The sequence below is a fragment of the Cololabis saira genome, chromosome 19 (genome assembly GCF_033807715.1).
Source record: "Cololabis saira isolate AMF1-May2022 chromosome 19, fColSai1.1, whole genome shotgun sequence".
Classification (NCBI taxonomy): Eukaryota; Metazoa; Chordata; class Actinopteri; order Beloniformes; family Belonidae; genus Cololabis; species Cololabis saira.
Window position 1 is genome coordinate 14,488,956 of NC_084605.1, and position 20,183 is coordinate 14,509,138.

The 20,183-nt window shown below is 43.5% G+C and overlaps 1 protein-coding gene across 3 annotated transcripts in view; it reads left to right on the top strand.

The window, feature by feature from the left end:
• The window catches only part of LOC133419296 (thyroid hormone receptor alpha), a 252,702-nt gene that overhangs the window by 26,982 nt on the left and 205,537 nt on the right, over nt 1-20,183 (top strand). The window contains exons 1-2 of one of the 3 annotated variants that reach the window (XM_061708382.1): nt 9,155-9,197; nt 9,494-9,576. The exons of 1 other annotated variant lie outside the window; for it this stretch is intronic. The gene's annotated coding sequence lies outside the window, so the exon portion shown is untranslated. Of the gene's footprint in view, nt 1-9,154; nt 9,198-9,493; nt 9,577-20,183 lie in introns of those variants that run through there. One more of the 3 variants, XM_061708380.1, reaches the window with a different exon arrangement.

Consider the following 20,183-nt stretch of genomic DNA (forward strand, 5'->3'; position numbering starts at 1 on the left):
TAATAATAATAATAATAATAGAATAATAAGAATACTAATAAGAATAAGTATTATTATTATTTATTTATTTTTATTGGAAAATTTAACAAACAGTGTACTAGTTTGCATAATATGTAAATAAATGTCAATTATTCTCATAAAATAAACAAATTGATTGTTTTTATGAAGTGATTGGTCTTGTTTTCTATTGTATATTTATAATTGGGCTTTATTTAAGCAAATTACTTAATTAATTGGGCTTTAATTAAGCAAAAGTAAGTTTTATCCGATTACTTGATATGGAATATTTGATAGAATAATCGATCTCCAAAATATTGGATAGCTGCAGCCCTGGTAGACACCATGGTTTTCTGAGCCCTGAATGGGAGCTGGGTGCCGCAGAGTTCAGGGAGAGGTGAGGAGGCATCATGGGAAATGCTCTTCTGAGCAGCCGCCGGGCTCCTGACGCCGGCTGTGCTGCTCGTTTCAGTCACGTGGTCTGAGTGTGGGCGGGAGGGGAGTTTCTCCGACCGAGGGGGAAATTCCTTCTTCTGAACATAACGTAGTAATGTTTTTCTTTCACTCTCAAGGACTCTTCCTTGAAATTAAGATAAGCCTGTTGCTGCAAACGACAACGGAAAGTTATGAGAAAGTACGCCGATTAAACACAGGCCCCGCTTTTATGATGTCGCCGATCAGATGACTCAAATCACTCCAGCGTTTATTGCTCCAATAAACGCTGGAGGGAAGATTCCCCGGGATGAGCTGTCGGAGCGGAGCTCCCCTCCGGCCAGCTGCAGCTAACTTTCACCGATTTAACGAGCGCTGCGGGTGACGTGAGAGGAGGAGTGTAGAGGGGCTGATGCCGGGTCAGACGTAGTTTACTGGAGTGACTGAGCTCACAACAGTAGCCGCTCTCTCAGGACCCCGGCTGAAGGGACACATTTAGAGCAGGACTCGCTCTTTACTTTTCTTTATTTGTTATTGAGAATACCATCTAAGCACTTTTCCAGAAGGTGACATGGAGGTCGTCCCACTGGATCAAAAGTAGGCCTGTGTTGAAAAAAATTGATTTTCGATTCTAAATCGATTCTCATATTAATTCCTAAAAATCGATTCGTATGTCTAAAGATCGATTTTTTTTCATTTTTTTTTCATCATTACATTACAACTTTTGGTATTTTTTGCCCAAAAAAGGAATGTTTTGTTGGACAAAAGAATAACTAGTGCCATGTTTTTGCCTTTAAATATGTTTAAAGGTATGAAAACATTAAAGTTTTCAGTTATAATTGCATAAATTTTCTTTATTTCATTACTTTATATACTGTCTTGGGGTTAAATTTGCATAAAATGCTAAAAAGCTAATTCTCAAAAATTAAAAACTGAAATAGACCGAATGTGGTAAAAATAAAACCGATTTCATGCGTCTCTGTTTGCTGCCCTGGATCTGTTTGGTAATTCTGCCACACACGATGTTTCTGAAAGCAGTTATATCAGCATTCTGGGAGGTGATTGGTCCTTACAGTCGTCATTAGCTGCCAATACTTGCTGTTGAATCTCAATATAATACCAGTATTAATATGTTGCATAACTACACAGTAGTGATGCACCGAAATGAAAATTTGTGGCCAAAACCGAAAATAATAATAAACACTTGGCCGAATACTGAATAATACCGAACAATGGTTCTTCGCAGTCTTTCATTTATTTTGCCAATTTTTTCACCATTGCATAAATCAAATAAATGTGCAGTGAAATATCCGCCAGTCACAATTTGTCTTACTGTACTTGTATTTTTTCTCATAATCCTTTTTCGGGCCTGATCTCCGCAATTTGAAGCCTTGTATAATAATTGTAAAAATCTGGGTTATTTTCTTGGAGTGATCTCGTCATATCAGACAGTGAGGGTTCGCGCACCACATCTGTAGTACGGGCCCTTTTCTCTTCGCTGTCTCCCCCATCTCCTGTGCTGTGCGTCCCGTGACCGTCTCCATCACCAAGCTGCTTTCCCAAATCCAACTCAGCCTGGATCATTTCTTGTGTTCTCTGCTTTTCCCCCACATCCAAGTAATGATCTGACATGCTGATATGTTTGCTGCATTTAACACCACACGCCCCTCACTCCACGCTGTTCGCTGTTCGATTGCGTCATCACACACCGCTATTAATTGTTCAGTTTTTTACCCACTTATTCCACCGAACACCGAAAGTGTTTTTTTACTATTTTCGGCCGAACAATTTCGGTTACCGAACATTCGGTGCATCACTACTACACAGTCATATAATTCATGCAACGGCTCAAAAAAACTGTTTTAATAACACTAAACCAAATCAATATCGTAATCGAATTGGATCGAATCAAATCTTGATAATCAATTCTGAATCTTAAGAATCGGAATCGAATCGATTCTTGATTCTTTGAATCCGTCCCCAGGTCTAATCAAAAGCGTGGCCTTGAACAGCATTTCCTCTTTTTATCTAAAAATACAGCAACAATAAAACCTTTTTTTGGCCGTTTATATTTCAGCCGTATGCATATTTTGACCTAACGGCTTACGACCACCACGTGCAGCATGTCAGTCACGTCTGAAGCCTTCAGCCAATCCGAGCAGACTATTTAACCGCGACATCTGCAGCATCTGAGGGACGCTCAGACGGACGCTCAGACGGACGCTCAGACGGACGCTCAGACATCCGTCTGCACTTCAGTGGTCCGAGGTACTCAGTCATCTGCATCTCCACATCAGGCCTTGAGTCTGACCTGCTCATATCTTTTCCTGATTGCAAGTATGAACAAGTAGCCTTCGGGTTTTCGTGTCGAACAGGTTTCACCCCTCCCCCACCTGGACGGATGCATATTTATTCTTTCCCGCGCCACTAAGAGCTGGCTTAGCAGAGGGATTAGCCGGATAATGGGATGCGTGTCCCCGGTGTCTTGCCATCGATGGTAACGGCTGAGCGGAGCTGCTGCACCTGCAGATATGTGCACAGAAGCGGTTGCATGTGCCCCCCCGCCCCGCCCACTCCTATATAACGATCGGGCGTCTGTACACCCAGCCTTCGGCCTTTTCCGCTTCCGCAGATTTCACAATGGGAAATGACTGAGGAGGTGTTGAAACCTTTGACCCCGTCTAGTGCTTTTTGTCAATAATTAAAGGCTTTTAATGCCGCCGCTGCTTCAGGAACGTGCTGCAACATACAGGCTGGACATCAGTCACTGTGCTGGCGTCTCCGGGAGTATCCGACTCGTCTGCTAACGACCAACCTGAGGGATTATTTACAAGAGTCGTCCTCCTACGTCTCCTACAAAAAGGTGCTAGGATGATCTCTGTGGCCATCCTACCCTCCTGTGGTCGCTTCATCGCTGATTGCTTCTCATTCATTGATTTACCGCCCTTAAATGGGAGATTTTATGAAAAATATGTGTTCTTCAGCTCTTGTGAGCTTTATTTGGGTGTCGGGAGGGACTATGAACCAAAACAGAAGTTTGGACATAATCACAGCCCTAAGGGAGCCATTGTGATTGGGAGTGGACTGTGACATCACAAGCTCTGACCACAGTTATCCACCTTCAACTTTCTCCCACTCAGAAAGGAGTCGCAGCGTTTCTGCGACACGGTGTCAAAAGACTCCCGTTCCTAAAGTCGACCTCAGCGGTCAGAGCTGTTGAGACGCTCTCAAACTGAGCCGCTCTTCTGTCCATCCGTGGTGTGGTGACCAAACATGTCCCAAGTATTTCATCAAGACCTCGGGAGATGGTCGGTCTTTGAGAGGACATTACTTCCTCTGGGAACTAGGCCTGTGTTGAAAAAATCGATTCTCATATTAATTCCTAAAAATCGATTCGTATGTCTAAAGATCAATTTTTTTTTATTTTTTTTTTTTATGTATTTTTTTTTTTTCATCATTACATTACAACTTTTGGTATTTTTTTGTTTATGCCCAAAAAAGGAATGTTTTGTTGGACATGAGAATAACTGGTGCCATGTTTTTGCCTTTAAATATGTTTAAAGGTATCAAAACATTAAAGTTTTCAGTTATAATTGCATAGATTGTCTATATTTCTTTGCTTTATATACTGTCTTGGGGTTACATTTGCAAAAAATGCTAAAAACCAAATTCTCAAAAATTTCATACGAGTCTGTTTGCTGCCCTGGATCTGTCTGATAATTCTGCCACACGATGTTTCTGAAAGCAGTTATATCAGCATTCTGGGAGCTGATTGGTCCTTACAGCATCATTAGCTGCAATACTTGCTGTTGAATCTCAATATAATACTAGTATTAATATGTTGCATAACTACACAGTCATATAATTCATGCAACAGCTCACAAAACTGTTTTAATAACACTGACCCAAATCGATATCGGAATCGAATCAAATCGTGATGATCGATTCTGAATCGGAATCAAAACAATTCTTGACATTTGAATCGATCCCCAGCCCTACTGGGAACTACGACGAGCTTCTACCTGATATTCAACAACCGCTAAGCAGAAGCAGCAGAACTGGTATGCTCCAGGGTCGGGGTGCACGTGAAGACGGCTTCAGATCACAACTTTCCACATCACCTGATGAGCTTGCCGGTCAGACGCCTAACATCTGTGACGGGTCTGCAAATCCTGTTCTGACAAGTTAAAAACCGCAGCTGTGCTGCCAACTGCTGTTGTTTTGTGACGGTAGCGAGACTAAATCCAGTACCGAAAGCCACCGATCCCGTTTTCTCATTGTCTTCTAATCGGAAGAAAGAACCAGTTTTAGGTGCCTCAGGAGTAAAGTTTCTTTCGTCAAAGAAAATTATGACTAAATAGTGTCGTCAACGCACCTTTATCACCTGAGGAAAACACCTGAGATAATGGTCATGTGACGATAATTAAATATATAATGCAATATCGTAGAGGAATGAAAACGAGACTAAATGTAGATTACAAAATAAAAACTCTGCTAAAATGTGTCTTCATCTTAGTTGACCAAAACTAGAGGAAATGTTTCAACAAAGATCCTTAATGTCCATGTTTTCAGTAGTTTCCTCTGGTTTAGTTCTGCTGCTGGTGACGTCACGTCCTCAATCCCAGTCATGGCCCACGGGGAATCAGATCCAGAAGATGCAGCTGCAGGTTAGAGGCTGATGCTGTTAACGCAGAGCTCTAGGTTCACGTCAATTAAAAACAAAGTTAAGTAGAGAAACGCAGGGATCTTCTCTGGGGCTGGGAGAAGAAGAAGAACCATCTTTGGATACACTTTCCTACATAGACGTGGAAAAGAAAACCCAATGTGTTGTCCAAAAAGAAAAAGATGGGGAGAAAAAATGCGGAAAAATAAATATGTTGTAAACTAGTGATGGGCGGTATGGACTAAAAAATATATCACGATCATTTCTGGCACTTATCCCGATAACAATAAAAATGACGATAAAAAAAATACCAATTCAACTCCATCTCTTTAACTATAAATCTATCTCGCTCTCAGATCCACCATGTTTGTTACACAAAAACATCATCAACGGGAATTTATCTTTCTTTCTTTCTTTCTTTCTTTCTTTCTTTCTTTCTTTCTTTCTTTCTTTCTTTCTTTCTTTCTTTCTTTCTTTCTTTCTTTCTTTCTTTCTTTCTTTCTTTCTTTCTTTCTTTCTTTCTTTCTTTCTTTCTTTCTTTCTTTCTTTCTTTCTTTCTTTCTTTCTTCCTTCCTTCCTTCCTTCCTTCCTTCCTTCCATAAATCAGCTTTACACAAAAACGTCATCAACGGGTCAACGGGAATTTATCATTTTTACCGCGAGATGACAAATTCTTATCGTGGGGAATTTTTTTGACGGTATATCGTGAACGGTAAAATATCGCCCATTCCTATTGTAAACTCAAATAAGAGTCTTCTGTATCTGGAATGAATGTATTCTTGAGTCTATAAGGTAACAATAATATAATATAGATAAGATAACCTTGTTTGAATTGTAAAATGGGTTTGGCTAAATACAATCTTTGACTAAAATAAGACTAAAATGCTCAGACTTTTAGTCGACTGAATCTTGACACGACTAAAAGGAGAATGAACGTGACTAAAACTAATAAAAACTAAAATTATAGCTTGACCCAAAGACTAGACTATAACTAAAATTGAAACAGGCTGACAGAAACAAAACTAATCAGGAGTAAAGGCTGAAGGCCATCTGGTAAAGAGGCCACCCGAAACATGGAGTATCACAGATACGTTTATCACAGATTAAAGCTTTAAGTTGCGGTGCAGCTGCTCTCATGTGAGACCGTCACGGAGAAGGCACACATCACATCGGTCATTCTGCCCCCGTTCACGGCTGAAGGAAAGCTCCGTGGCAGACGTTCAGCCGCGTTGATGGAGGGTGGCGAGGATGGTGGGGTCCTGAATGATTGAACCGCGTCGCCTGTTCGGACATGGAGGCCGTAGACTAGGGCTGTTCGATTAATCGATTTTAAATCGTAATCGCGATTATGTAATTAGAATGATGTTAAAACGTGAAAATCGTAAAATCGATTTTTCACTTTTTTTTTTTTAATTTTATTTATTTTTTTACCTTCTCTGCACACATATTAATGATTGATGGAAATACCTCTCAATACCTGCGACAAGTGCCCCATCGGAGAGGCTCTTTAGTGTAGGAGGGGGCGTTGTAACATGCCACCGGGCATCCCTCAAGCCAGATGCGGTAGACCGGCTCGTGTTCCTTGCAAAAAACTTGCAAATGTGAATAGCAAATGTAATGACTGACATTACACACCTCTACCTCCTTCATGGGTTGCATTATTATTTAGCATGCAAAGACCCAGTTTAGTTTAATTAGAAAATGTCTTGTTTTATTTAATTGGAAATATAACTTACTGTATGTTTGCAAGTGCTGATTTGCTGATTTTTTTTTTTCAGAGATAAAACTTTATATTTTATTATATTTTTTAAAACTTTTTTTCCAACTTATTTTACAGAGTTTTGCACTTTATTCATTCATTTCTGGTTTAATAAGAGCAAAGTTTGCACTTAAAGCCCAATGGGGCAAATGTTCAATAAAAAAACAGCATATTTGAAATCATTTCTTTGCCTTTTGTCAATTCACAAAATAATCGTAATCGGATTTTGAGAGAAAAAAATCGAGATTTTATTTTTGGGCAAAATCGAACAGCCCTACCGTAGACATAAACTATCGGCGGATGTGGATGAGTCGAGACGATGGAACGACTGAACCACGGCTCGTTATCTGGCAGTCAGATCTTTCATCAATCTCTCGCCCACAAATTCACGTTCAATAACATCAAAACCAAAGTAACACAGAAGTGGTTCATCCTGACTACTTACACGTTCGCTTGTGAAAGGATGCGTCCCGTGAGTGTTGGTGGTGTGCACCAGACACAGATGTTTGAGTTAGCACGCCTCTGCCAGATCCACATCAAAGGGACAGACTTACTTAAATGGTCATATATGAAGAACAAAGCTGTTCCGGTTGGAGGATGCTCACTGATTTACAGCCGTATTTGTCACGTCAAACGTGATATTCTTTTAATCTTCTGCCAGAAATGTGGCATCTCTCGCTAAAATGTGAGAGGAAGGAAGATTGAGAAAAAAGTGCTGGAAGATCTTGAACCAGATGATCTTCACCGGGAAGACGACAGTGATGTGACAGTGAGGCTCCTCTGCAAAGCTTTTTGGTTGATGTGTAATGGATGTGATGTTCCAGGCTTTGCATTAAAAATAAATGTGCTTCTGGGAATGCTGTCAGGAACATTTCTGAAAAACCGCCGTCATCCAACATGACGGGACTCACAGTGTGGAGTAGGAGCCGGGTAACCTTCATGCCACTTTGTCAGGGTTGGACTTGGGCAGAGAGGGGAACTATCCTCTTAGACACGTCCTCCGGCTGGTCGAAGGGTAGCGGGACCATCCGGGTTGGAACCAGCCCCCCTGACGGGCAGCGCTGCAGCCATGCACGTGGCGTGCAACAAAACCGCATCATGTGTTTGAGTTTATGACGACAGAATCAGTTATTTTAGCAAGAAAATGAAAGTAAAAATGTCCATGAGTAGCATAGGCCCACCTCCGAAACGCCAGAGAAGAGACTGGGAGTAGGGATGGGCGGTATGGACTAAAAAATGTATCACGATAATTTCTGGCATTTATCCCTTTCTTTCTTTCTTTCTTTCTTTCTTTCTTTCTTTCTTTCTTTCTTTCTTTCTTTCTTTCTTTCTTTCTTTCTTTCTTTCTTTCTTTCTTTCTTTCTTTCTTTCTTTCTTTCTTTCTTTCTTTCTTTCTTTCTTTCTTTCTTTCTTTCTTTCTTTCTTTCTTTCTTTCTAGCTCATTTCTTTCTTTCTTTCTTTCTAGCTCATTTCTTTCTTTCTTTCTTTCTAGCTCATTTCTTTCTTTCTTTCTTTCTTTCTGGCTCCTTTCTTTCTTTCTTTCTGGCTCATTTCTTTCTTTCTTTCTTTCTTTCTGGCTCCTTTCTTTCTTTCTTTCTTTCTTTCTTTCTTTCTTTCTTTCTTTCTTTCTTTCTTTCTAGCTCATTTCTTTCTTTCTTTCTTTCTTTCTTTCTTTCTTTCTTTCTTTCTTTCTTTCTTTCTTTCTTTCTTTCTTTCTTTCTTTCTAGCTCATTTCTTTCTTTCTTTCTGGCTCATTTCTTTCTTTCTTTCTTTCTTTCTTTCTTTCTTTCTTTCTTTCTTTCTTTCTTTCTTTCTTTCTTTCTTTCTGGCTCATTTCTTTCTTTCTGGCTCCTTCCTTCCTTCCTTCCTTCCTTCCTTCCTTCCTTCCTTCCTTCCTTCCTTCCTTCCTTCCTTCCTTCCTTCCTTCCTTCCTTCCTTCCTTCCTTCCTTCCTTCCTTCCTTCCTTCCTTCCTTCCTTCCTTCATGTACGTAACACAGAACCATAAATCAGCTTTACACAAAAACGTCATCAACAGGAATTTATCGTTTTTACCGCGAGATGACAAATTCTTACCGTTTTTTTGACGGTATATCGTGAACGGTAAAATATCTCCCATTCCTAACTGGGAGCAGCCCTTTTATGGAAACCGGGCATGTTGCACGAGGAGTAACAGAGCTAGAGATGATTGAGGGGTGGTGGCAGCACAGGCTGCTGAAGAGAGTATTGTTGAGCAGACACCGTGTCCATGCACTCACGACAGTTTGGAAGTGGCTGTTAGCTCCCTTTGATTCCTCCGGCCAGCCACTTCATGTGGTCAGAGGATTAGAATACTAATCCTTTTAGTGGTAAGCTGGTTACAGGAAAATCTATCATCGGTTTTCATAGAGCAAAAAAGCTCGCACCTCCTTCTGGGATTTTCCTCCCCTGAGCTCGTAGACTCCTCCCATGTCATCCCTGGCTCGGCGGTGCGTTCGGCGGTGCGAGCATGTCGCAGTGGCCATGTGGATTTCCATGTGCAGGGGCTGCAGCTCTCTGCAGGATTTGGCAGGAGCAGCCCGTGCGCCTGCTCGCGCCGTGGATGTCTGTCTGTCTGTGGGCGGCAGAGATCTGAGGGATTGACGGACTGTGTTTCTGATTGCAGAGTTCCCAGAGATCTGTGCTGGAATGAAAGCTGGGACCAAGTATAAAGGAAGGAGTCTGACGTGAAGACATCTGCCCGGCAAGGTGAGAAGCGTTTGCAGAGCTGAGCGGGACGGCGGAGGCTGGCAAAGTTGCTGTTGAGGGATTTGCTGTCGGAGTTTCTGCACGTGCACACGAGTGAGCGTGCATTAATGGGTTGTGTGAGTTGAGTGAGTGCGATAGCCTGGCGGAGTAACAACGGCAGAGTGCTGGCTGTGTTATTGTTGCTGGCTGTATCACAGGGGCTCATGTCCACAGAGGCAGGCATCAGAGGTGTGTTTACGTACGGTGCAGCTCACCGCTCCCACCACTTTAAGCTCGGTAAACCTGAGAATGGATCACCAGCGTAGGATAACGTGCTATAAGGTGCTCACAACGCTTCCCCTCTGGTATTTAGATCCTTCTTCTTTCATGACCTCTTGTAGTGCATTTGAATGATGTTTTTATTCTTAGCCCTTCTCATTAGACATATCCATATCTCAGCACTTTTACGAGGAGAAATGAGAAAGCACTCAGTGCTCTAAGTGTTCCTGGAAAGACTTGACTTACTTTCTGCAGGGAGAAAGAAGCTGTGGCGATGCTGAGACTCGGGCAGCTCTTGTAGTTCATCAATCAGCTCTAAAACTACTCAGATCACCTTTCTTGGGGGACAAAAGAGAAGCATTTTGGAGTTCTAACCTGAGTGTGTGAATGATTTCTGCTCCATCAAGTCATGTTTCGGTTTTATAATTATATCTATGGCGTGTATCTTTAAGTTTATAGTTGGGTTGTATTCAGAGGTGGGTAGAGTAGCCAAAAATTGTACTCAAGTAAAAGTACTGTTACTTCAGAATAATATGACTCAAGTAGAAGTAAAAAGTAGTCATCCAAATAATTACTTGAGTAAAAGTAAAAAAGTACTCAAGTACTGAGTAACTGTTGAGTAACGTCTGATTTATTTTTTTAACACAACCATTCAAACAGACAAAAGTACAAAATAATCATCTTCAGGGCAAATTAAATCAATAAAATAATAAAATGAATTACAATTAATAAAAAATAGCTTAAATTAAAATAATCTTAAAGTAAATTCAAGTACTTTAATAAATAAAATAACAGAATAAAAAAATAAATTAAGCACAAGTAGCACAAAATTTCAAGCCTTTGTACTTTTCTTTTTTAACCAGGCAGAACTAGAACAAAACATGAACTCATAGAAACTCTGTGTGTGTTTGAGTCTGTGTAAATGTGACAAAACATGCAAAAACAAACATTTTTCCCAAAGAATCACTCAGTGATGTCATGAGATTGACGCGTACACGGATAAAAGTGATAAAAGAAAAGTAACAAGCTCAATGTAGCCTAATGTAGCGGAGTAAGAGTAACAGTTTCTTCTTCAAAAATCTACTCAAGTAAAAGTAAAAAGTATAGTGATTCAAAACTACTCCTAAAAGTACAGAATTTCCCAAAACTTACTCAAGTAAATGTAACGGAGTAAATGTAACTCGTTACTACCCACCTCTGGTTGTATTCCAGCATCCCATTTTTAACCATTTTGTAAGTCCACAGGAAATGGACTGGAACGTCAGGGTTGATCAGTGACGTGGGCTTCGTAATGATAGTAATCAGATGACGACAAACGCTTGTGGGTTCATCAGAGAGTTGTTTTCTGTAGAAGCGGAGTGTTAACGATGGAGCTGGGCGGCAGGTTGTTGACTCTCCGTCTCTTTCTCTGCTGCGAAACTGGGAAACACCCCTCCTCTGAGCTGCAGCCTGATTAATGTTCACAATCTGTGTCTGCAATCGCAAGAGCAACAGCAGATTGAATACATATATAGTCTATTAGAATAAGATCTGCAGCTTGTTGACTTTTGGATGCTGAAAGTCCAGATCCAGAACCATCAGCTGAAGGACTGATTATGATGTGAACCGAGGACGGAGATCGCGGCTGCTGGAGCTGACGTGAGGGTGATTGTGTCCCCAGAGATTAGCTGCCCAGTTAGCCCCGTTAGTCCCACGCCATGGCGGAGCGACGGCAGTGAGTGACGCTCGTTTCTATAATCAGCCAGCTTTGCAGCGAGCCAAGTTGCATTCTGGCCTTTTGACAAGTCGGTGTGAATGTGCTTCTCTGGACTGCAAGCAGAGGTGCTTGAGATGTGTTTACGTTAGCGCTGCATGGCTGTGTGTGTGTGTGTGTGTGTGAGAGAGAGAGAGAGGAGGAGGGAGGGGGGCTTTTCATGTACAGCAAAAAAGAATAAATGAATGACTTTAATTTGCTTATTTGGAGAGAAAGAAGTTGGTATAATCCGATTGTGTTGATTTTTTTACAGCCGTGCAGCTGCTTGAAATAAAGATTTGTACTCGTTGTTTGAGGCCGAAGTCGTCGGGGAATCCCCTCGGTGTCACTCACTGAGGGACGCTGGTAATTCCTTCCTTCCTCCTGATCGTTTCTGCTTCCAAGGCTTCTGTCATCATCGCTGGCTGCACGGAGCGCCATTAAAGGGGGGGGGGTTCAGAGACCTGGCTGCGGACACTCTCTGGGACGCCATGGAGACTGGCTGGCTCTTTTGTTGCAGGGAGGCTCGTAGAAAGGTTGGGAGGACTCGGACGCCAACCTCATTCTGCTTGGATTGAGAGAGATAAACGAATCATGTTACTGCCTGTCAGTCATTGGTAACAAGCTGCACGTCCTGCAGGGACGTTGTGATGCTGAGAGCAGCTCGTCCAGATCCAGTTGCTGGAGCACAGCTCTGTTCAGCTCTTTGTTAAGGTGTTGCTCATCCAACTCTGTTCCTGGGAGTTGGATGAGCAGAAACCGACCTACTGTAGCTGCTGTGCGGGCTAGCGGGTCGCGTTAGCAGCTCGTATGAGATCCATGATTCCACATCGGCTGGATGGTGATGGTCAGTGCTGACTAGTGGCGCTTTTCTCCTAGTACCTACTCAGCCCGCCTCGCCTCGCCTTGGTTTTGCGCTTTTCCACGTACCGAGTAGATACTTTTCTGTAACTACTCTGCTAAGGTTCTAAGCGGCTGAGTCGCCTGTATCTGACGTCATCACACTACAGGCCACCGATTGGTCGGGGGGTTGGAGTCAGACGTCTGAGTCAGGAGGCGGAAATTAGCTAAAGAGACACTCTGACGGCGGCTTCTTGTTCATTTTATTCAACAGGCAATGGCAGCAAAAGTCTCTTTTGTGATCCAACTGTGAGGTGCAGATGTTCATAAACCTGGTGGCTGAGGAGAGAATTAAAAAGGGATCTAGACGATAAGGAACGACCAGATCTACCAGGAGCTCTGTCACTTCATAGCTGCTTGCGGCTCCCAGCTGACTTTTCACTAGCGCCGAGACAAACAAACAAAAATAAAAAGCGTTGCTGCTTTAAGCTTCTCTCACTCTCATTTTTTAACTTGGTATCGAACACAAGCCACAGACCCAGCAGCACATCTATCATCTACTCCAGGTTCTACATCGTTAGTGTTGCTGTCTTCCTCGTTTAGATCACACAATCAAATACGTCACAGCAGCTTCCTCCAACCCTCCTACTTCTGATCTGGGTATTAAAAAGAAACGAGGGCAAGGCGAGTCCAGTCGGGCTGAGGAGGTACTAGTGTAAAAGCGCCATAGCTGTCTGCTGCCCGCTTGTGATTAAAGTAGCTCTACTCTTATGTGGGCTGGTGGGGAGGTTGGCACCAGCCCCCGGTCTCCCACTCAGAAGGCACGCCGATCTTTCCCAGTGGCCAGCCGCGGTACTGCAACAAAAAATCCCATGGGGCCCAGAAAGCTTTTTTCCCATAGACCGCAATAGTAAAAGAGAAGCCTCTAAAACTGTTCACAGGACACCTCCAGCTGTAATCACCGTCAATTACTAATCTTTGTATTCTATATTTTTAAGTCATGGACTTTATATCCGTCAAAAATGTTTTATAACGGCCAGAAAAGTCAAAGAAAAGTCTCTTTCTGGGCGTGACGTCACGGCTGACGTCACAGCTGTGTCCGTGCATTCCACGGATGTATTATATTAATATATATTATGTAATTATATTATATAAATACATCAATAATATATGTAATACTATACATGTAATAATATACATTAATTAATATATTACATTAATACATATTATATTAATACTCACGTCATTGCCCCAGAGCATCATGGGAGGTGACTCAACTGTGCATGCTCTATGGGCCGCACAACGCGGAAGTAAACCTGGAAGTCAGGAAATTTTTCGGCGTATGCTCTAGGTGAGCAATTTACATTGAAATGAATGGGCCGCCATTTTCCTGTCTACTATCCAGTTATTATTATAGATCCATGGTTGGCACGGACGCTAGACCGACACACCTCGAGCCGCCGGGGGCTCTGGGAGTCAGGCCACTCCCCGCCCATCTGGCACGCCCATCAGCGGACACTCACAAGAACCCAAAAGCACAGCTCCATTCACGGCTGTATACATGCAATCAAATGTGTACAAACATCCGCGTGCACGCAGTCACAAACAATCAAAAACAACACAGCGACTCGCACATGGAGATGATCTGCGAGCTCCGATGGCTGAGCGCTGGGCATCTGGAAACACGGCGGGCGTGAAGCAGGAGGCCGGCGGCCAGACGCTCAATCCTTTTGTTCTCCGGCAGTTGGACGCACCACCTGGCTAGTTTATCACGGCGTGCGCTTTTGGGGCTGCTTCTGTTCTGAAGAGCAGTTTCAACATGAGTACATTTCTCAGACGGCAGATAAACACGATGACAGATAACGCGGTGACATTTAAACTGAAACCACTGCAGCCAGACGGATGTGCATTCAGACGGCCTCCTTATGAATGCTGGCTCCACTCTGTTGGTGACATTTGAATAAGCACTTTTATTTCTGCGTACTCCATAATATAATTCAACAACCCGCCTTCAGGTCTAGACAGAAACAGACAACAATTTAGTTGTACTCAGCAGAAACTAGGGAATAATAATAGAAGACAATGATCATATGTAAGGGACATTTCCAGGAACAGGAGCAATGATCCAACAGAAACGCTGGCGAGTGTCAGATTGCGTTAGTGGGTTTTTTTTAAACGGGGTGTGAGACGGGGGTCACCGTGCAACACATTTCTGATTGTCCGAGTGCAAGTGCTCTCCTCTCCAGAGTAAAGCTGTGTTGTTGCCCAGGTTGCACAACGTGCAGCTCGAGTGTTGGGTTGCAGCATCAAACCGTAGCAGAGAGTGCGTAGTATTCAACGAAACTGTGGTTTCTTGGACGGCTTTCTCATTCACTGAAAGGAAGTGGTTTTTGCTTGCTTTTACCAGAGCATGAAGCGTTCCTCTTTTGCACGGCTTTCACTGCCGTCATTCATCCTCGCGTGATCACATCAAAATCTGTATCAGACTCGGGCTCTGCTGGGGGTCAGGGGGCCGGCTCTAGCGGCAGAGTGCAAACCACATTTGGCTCAGACGAGTTTGAACCTCCTTTCAATGCCTTGATCTGATGCTGGTGCCGCTTGTTGTGATGTGACGTATTTAGATGCGCTGGGACGTCCATAAAGGTCCCAGTGTGACACCCTGAGTAACTTCAGAGAGAAACTGCCTCCAGTTGTCTCTGTTAGCACTGCCGATTGGTGGGAGCAGGGGGCGGGGGCTAGGAATGGGCGATATTTTACCGTTCACGCTAAACCGTCAAAAAAATTCCTCACGATAAGAATTTGTCATCTCGTGGTAAAAACGATAAATTCCCGTTGATGACGTTTTTGTGTAAAGCTGATTTATGGTTCTGCGTTAAATCCACGCACAACGTACGTGAAGGAAGGAAGGAAGGAAGGAAGGAAGGAAGGAAGGAAGGAAGGAAGGAAGGAAGGAAGGAAGGAAGGAAGGAAGGAAGGAAGGAAGGAAGGAAGGAAGGAAGGAAGGAAGGGAAGGGAAGGAAGAGAAGGAAGTGAAGGGAAGGGACAAAAGAGGAAGGGAAGAAGGAAGGAGAGAGCAGGCGGTAGGAAGGAAGGGAAGGGGAAAGAAAACAAGGAAGGAAGAAGGAAAGGAGGAAGGAAGGAAGGAAGGGAAGGAAGGAAGGAAGGAAGGAAGGAGGATGGAAGGAAGGAAGGAAGGAAGGAAGGAAGGAAGGAAGGAAGGGACAAAAGAGGAAGGGAAGAAGGAAGGAAGGAGAGAGCAGGCGGTAGGAAGGAAGGAAGGAAGAAGGAAGGGACAAAAGAAGGAAGGAAAGGAAAGAAAGGGGAGAAAGGAAGGAGAGAGCAGGAGGAGGAAAGAAGGAAGGAAGGGAAGAAAGAAAGAAAGAAAGAAAGAAAGAAAGAAAGAAAGAAAGAAAGAAAGAAAGAAAGAAAGAAAGAAAGAAAGAAAGAAAGAAAGAAAGAAAGAAAGAAAGAAAGAAAGAAAGAAAGAAAGAAAGAAAAAAGGATAAAATTCCCATTGATGACGTTTTTGTGTAACAAACATGGCGGATCAGAGAGCGAGATAGATTTATAGTTAAAAAGGTGGAGTTGAATTGGTATATTTTTTTATCGTCATTTTTTATCGTTATCGGGATAAATGCCAGAAATTATCGTGATACATTTTTTAGTCCATACCGCCCATCCCTAGCGGGGTCTGCAGGATACAGCGTCAATTCAAACGCCAAAATCTGTAACCGAGAAATCGACGTCTCTAAAGGAGAGTGCATAGCTGAGATTTCGTAACGCCCTGCGTCAACCTCAGAGCGCGAAACAACGTGCTTTGCTTGTCGTGGAACGAACAAGCAAAGGTACGTTGATAAAGTCGGTCCCTTCTTGATCATATGTGACAAGGTTGTTGATGTCATTGATAAAGTTGTTAATGGCACCAGCTGTTGACGCTAGGTGCTGAGTCATTCAGGAGCCTCTGAGCTGCAGGATCTGGGCTACTGTTGAATTGACGGCACGCGGGGAGAGGCCGGTTGAGAGATAGAAGATCTGGCTGCACAATCCACCAACCCAGCAAAGGGTCGCAAACAAAGAGCTTGATCAATAATATGAGACGTTTAACTTGGACTGAACCACCAGCAGAATAATGGATGGACAGAACTTCAAATCAGAACATTTTTAAAAGGCAAAAAGAACCAGAAATAATAATAATAATAATAATAATAATAATAATAATAATAAATAATAATAATTAAAAAAAAAAATATATATAGCCTATATTTAATTATATATATTGTATTATTGTTATTATCATTAATGCTCTGGATTTCCAGGATTATTTGCACTGCTGTTTCAAAAGCTTGGTTTTGTTGTCAGGAAACTCTTTTAAATTAATTTTTAATTACTTTAGCAAAGAGCAAGTCAAAGGAACAGAAATGTGAAAGCAGATGTGATGTTCAAATCGCCTGCTGCGTTGATCAAAGACTGCATTTCCAGTCCGCCGTCATCGTTGCAGCTTTTCTTTCTGTAAACGCCACTCGGATAGAAAACTGCAGACTGATAAAAACCAAACTTTGGAACGTTGAAACCTGACATAAAAAGCTTTACTTGCTAAAACTATTCACTATTTACTGATATGACTGCTTGAAGCGAAGGGGTTCTTTTTACGAACCAGACTGCTAACACTTTCCAAGTTTCCCCATAGTTGCTGTTTCCCAACACTAACGCAGTCCCCCTTCGGGCCCAGTACAAGTTTTGACACTTTTACTCATGAAACAAACATTTAGTGGCACCTCGGGGCTTTGAAGTCGGCTCCGCTTGCCGTCGAAGACAGCAGGATGTTTACATGCTCCGTGTTTACCATGGAAACTGAAAAGGGGCTGGGTGGAAACCTCACTGCCCCAATAGAAGAAAAAAAAAAGCTATTTTCAACTAATGCATACTGATTCTTACTTGTGGATGTATCGTTAGTAGTTGAAAAAAACAAAACCAGACTGCACCAAACGCTCACAGTTTTACGTCCACGTTTCATGTGCAGAAGAGGATTTCAGCAGATTCTTTACCTACGTTTTGCCCCACTTTCTGTGCACCTCCCTCCCTCTCCGTTGCCTAATCTGTCTCAGGCTCAAGGTGGCGGTCGGGGTTGCAGGTGCATGAATGAGCGCCACCGTTGCACGGCTGACCCCCGCCACGTTGGGACGCAAAACGTCGAGTGGGTTCAAAGTGCTCAACCGCACCAGGTTGACCCATTTTCCTGCTTTAATGCTGCCTCAGCTGTTTTGGGTTTTTCCTTTTTTTCTCTCATTGCTGCCCTGCTGGAGTTCGACTGGGGGAGATTACAGATAAGGCGCCATGTACGGTGCGGACAAAGATCTCCTAATGTCTTTCACCTCCAGCTAAGGACAGAAACAGAGGAGAGGAGCTGAGCCGCCTGCTCCGTTGGGCAACGCATTGGAACAACAGCTCTGTAAATTCAATCTGGACTCAGGAGAAAGTGGTTCCTGATGTTGGGAAGGTTCAGGGAGAGCGCGCGGGGGAAGTGCGGGTAGGAGGACGACAGTTCACGTGGTCCCCGCGCCCAGGATTCATCTCCACTGGCGCTGTTGTTCGTATTGGAAAGATTTGATCTGATTACTTGTGTGACAGATCTGATGGAGATAATCTCAGTTGAGGAGTGCAAGAGTAAATTGTTAATGGCGGGCAATCGTTGTCAGAGGTTCCTTCGGTGATCACGTGCAAGTCTGACTCAAAACAAAAGCAGCATCGCTTCACTCGGCATGTTTATTGTGTTCAAATTGTTGTAAATGCTGTTAGAAAGCTAAAATATACAGACGTTTCCAATAATCAAGACCAGACCGCTGCTGCTGGAGGGTAGAGACAGAAACAAAGAGCACAAAGAACAAAACCCATTTTCGATCTACTCCAGGGGACGGTGGGTAGAAATGTCCTGAGAGTGGTGGGCAGCATCCACCAGTTTGGAGAAGGGCATTCCAGCGCTTTTGTTGTCTGGCCACAAGTATGCCCGTCTTCCCTGCGTGCTCCTACTTCTCTGAACTCTAGAGGACTGCCGTGACGGCCAGACGCAGGAGAGCTGAACTACCTGCAGTGGGGTGATCCGGCCTGGACCATTAGCTCCCTGACAGCTGGTGCCGCAACGTTTCGAGACATTTCACCAGGTGGATTAATTAAGCTCTGTTGCTCCTCCGTGCATGCAGAAGAATGCGTGCAGAAGCATGTACCGCCCGCTGGGGTATTTTCTCATCAGCATTCCTGCAGGTACCAGGGGGGATGGGTGCAGGAATGCACCAGCCTACCTTTTTGTTCTGTACTTGGATAAGTTCCAGCTCATTGAGCCGCGTTTTGCAGCTTTCTCATTAAAGAGGCGCTCCCGTGAGCCGGCGGCCCCGTTACGACGCGCCTCCACTACTTAAAGTCACACAGGGACAGTTCCCCCTGCATCCAGCCCGGTGCAGAGTTAGTGGAATGAAGCTGGACGGCGTTTCGGATCAGCGTCGGTGCAGTGGAGGCGACGCAGACGCCTGTAATCTGGTTATTCTTGTTTGCTCCACGTCGTTGGCATTGTTTCTTTCTCCTTGTTTTTCTTGGTGCTGTTCTTTTGTTTTGTTTGATCTCTCCGGGTGCTGCCAGCTGAGGTGTTATCTCTGTTACGTAAATTGCCCGTGTGCTGTTTGGCAGGGTACCTCGCCACCGGAACACCATCCAAGTCTGTCAAGGTTGGTTTAGCTGACGTCGGCCAGCACGCGTCGACACACCTCCCATGTGCTTGGCTGTTTGTGTTCAACGACACGTGCTTCACCCCGCTCAGATGTCCTCCTCCAGTCAATATATGCACCTTTTTTTGTAGTTTTTTTTTTTTTCTAACTGTTGCATTGTTGAGATTTATTGGGTTTTCATTCATTAGGCAGATTTAACCTGTGCTTGTTGCACTTGGTCTTCATTGCTGGAAAAGGCTCCGTTAGTGCGCTCACCAGCACTTGACCTCTCATTATGTTCCCATTACCTCCCCACCCCCACCCCGACAGGTCTGTTGGGATGCTTCCAGCTCCAAGTACCATCCACACCCTTCAACTGCAGTAGCGTTGTGTAGTTCAGCAGAAAATAATGAATATAAACAGTTTTGTCTTGACTTGTGTTGTTGTTGCAGGACAGATTGTGCTGCTGCCTCATAAGCAGTGAGTAACTGGAACACCCCCCACCCCCACAGAGGCTTCACTGGATATGAAGTCATTAGCTTTTTTCCTGCCATGAGAGTAGTCAATGATTGAACTGAAATAGCACGTGTTTATTTATTTTAATGTTAACCCCTGAACATTTGCTGCAAGCGACCAATGAGAGAAGGTAAAACATTTAACCTTAACTGATAAGTTCCCAGAGCTCAGCTTATTGCTCTGTCCATCTCTAATAACTAAATACTTTTCATTTACAAAAAAAACCAGCAAATATATATTTTTTTTTCAGATTCTGGGGCCAGAACGTTTACTTTTAAAGCAGCATGGTTTTAGTAGCTTATACAAATTACTACTATCATGGAAATGCAGCAGTTTCTGATTTTAATGCAACACATATTTGTGGTTCAGAAAATGTTCCAGGGTAATCTTTGTTTATTGCAGTGATTGTTTGCCAGTAGCTCATTTGCTTGCGCCCACGGCATGTCAATCAAAGTGAGCTCCCAGCTCCTTCTGCCGAACCCCGGCGCCTTTAGCCGAAGCTGGGTTCGTACCACCTGGCGGTTGCTTGGCGAGGGGCGGTGGCATGACGGTTGTGGAGGATGACG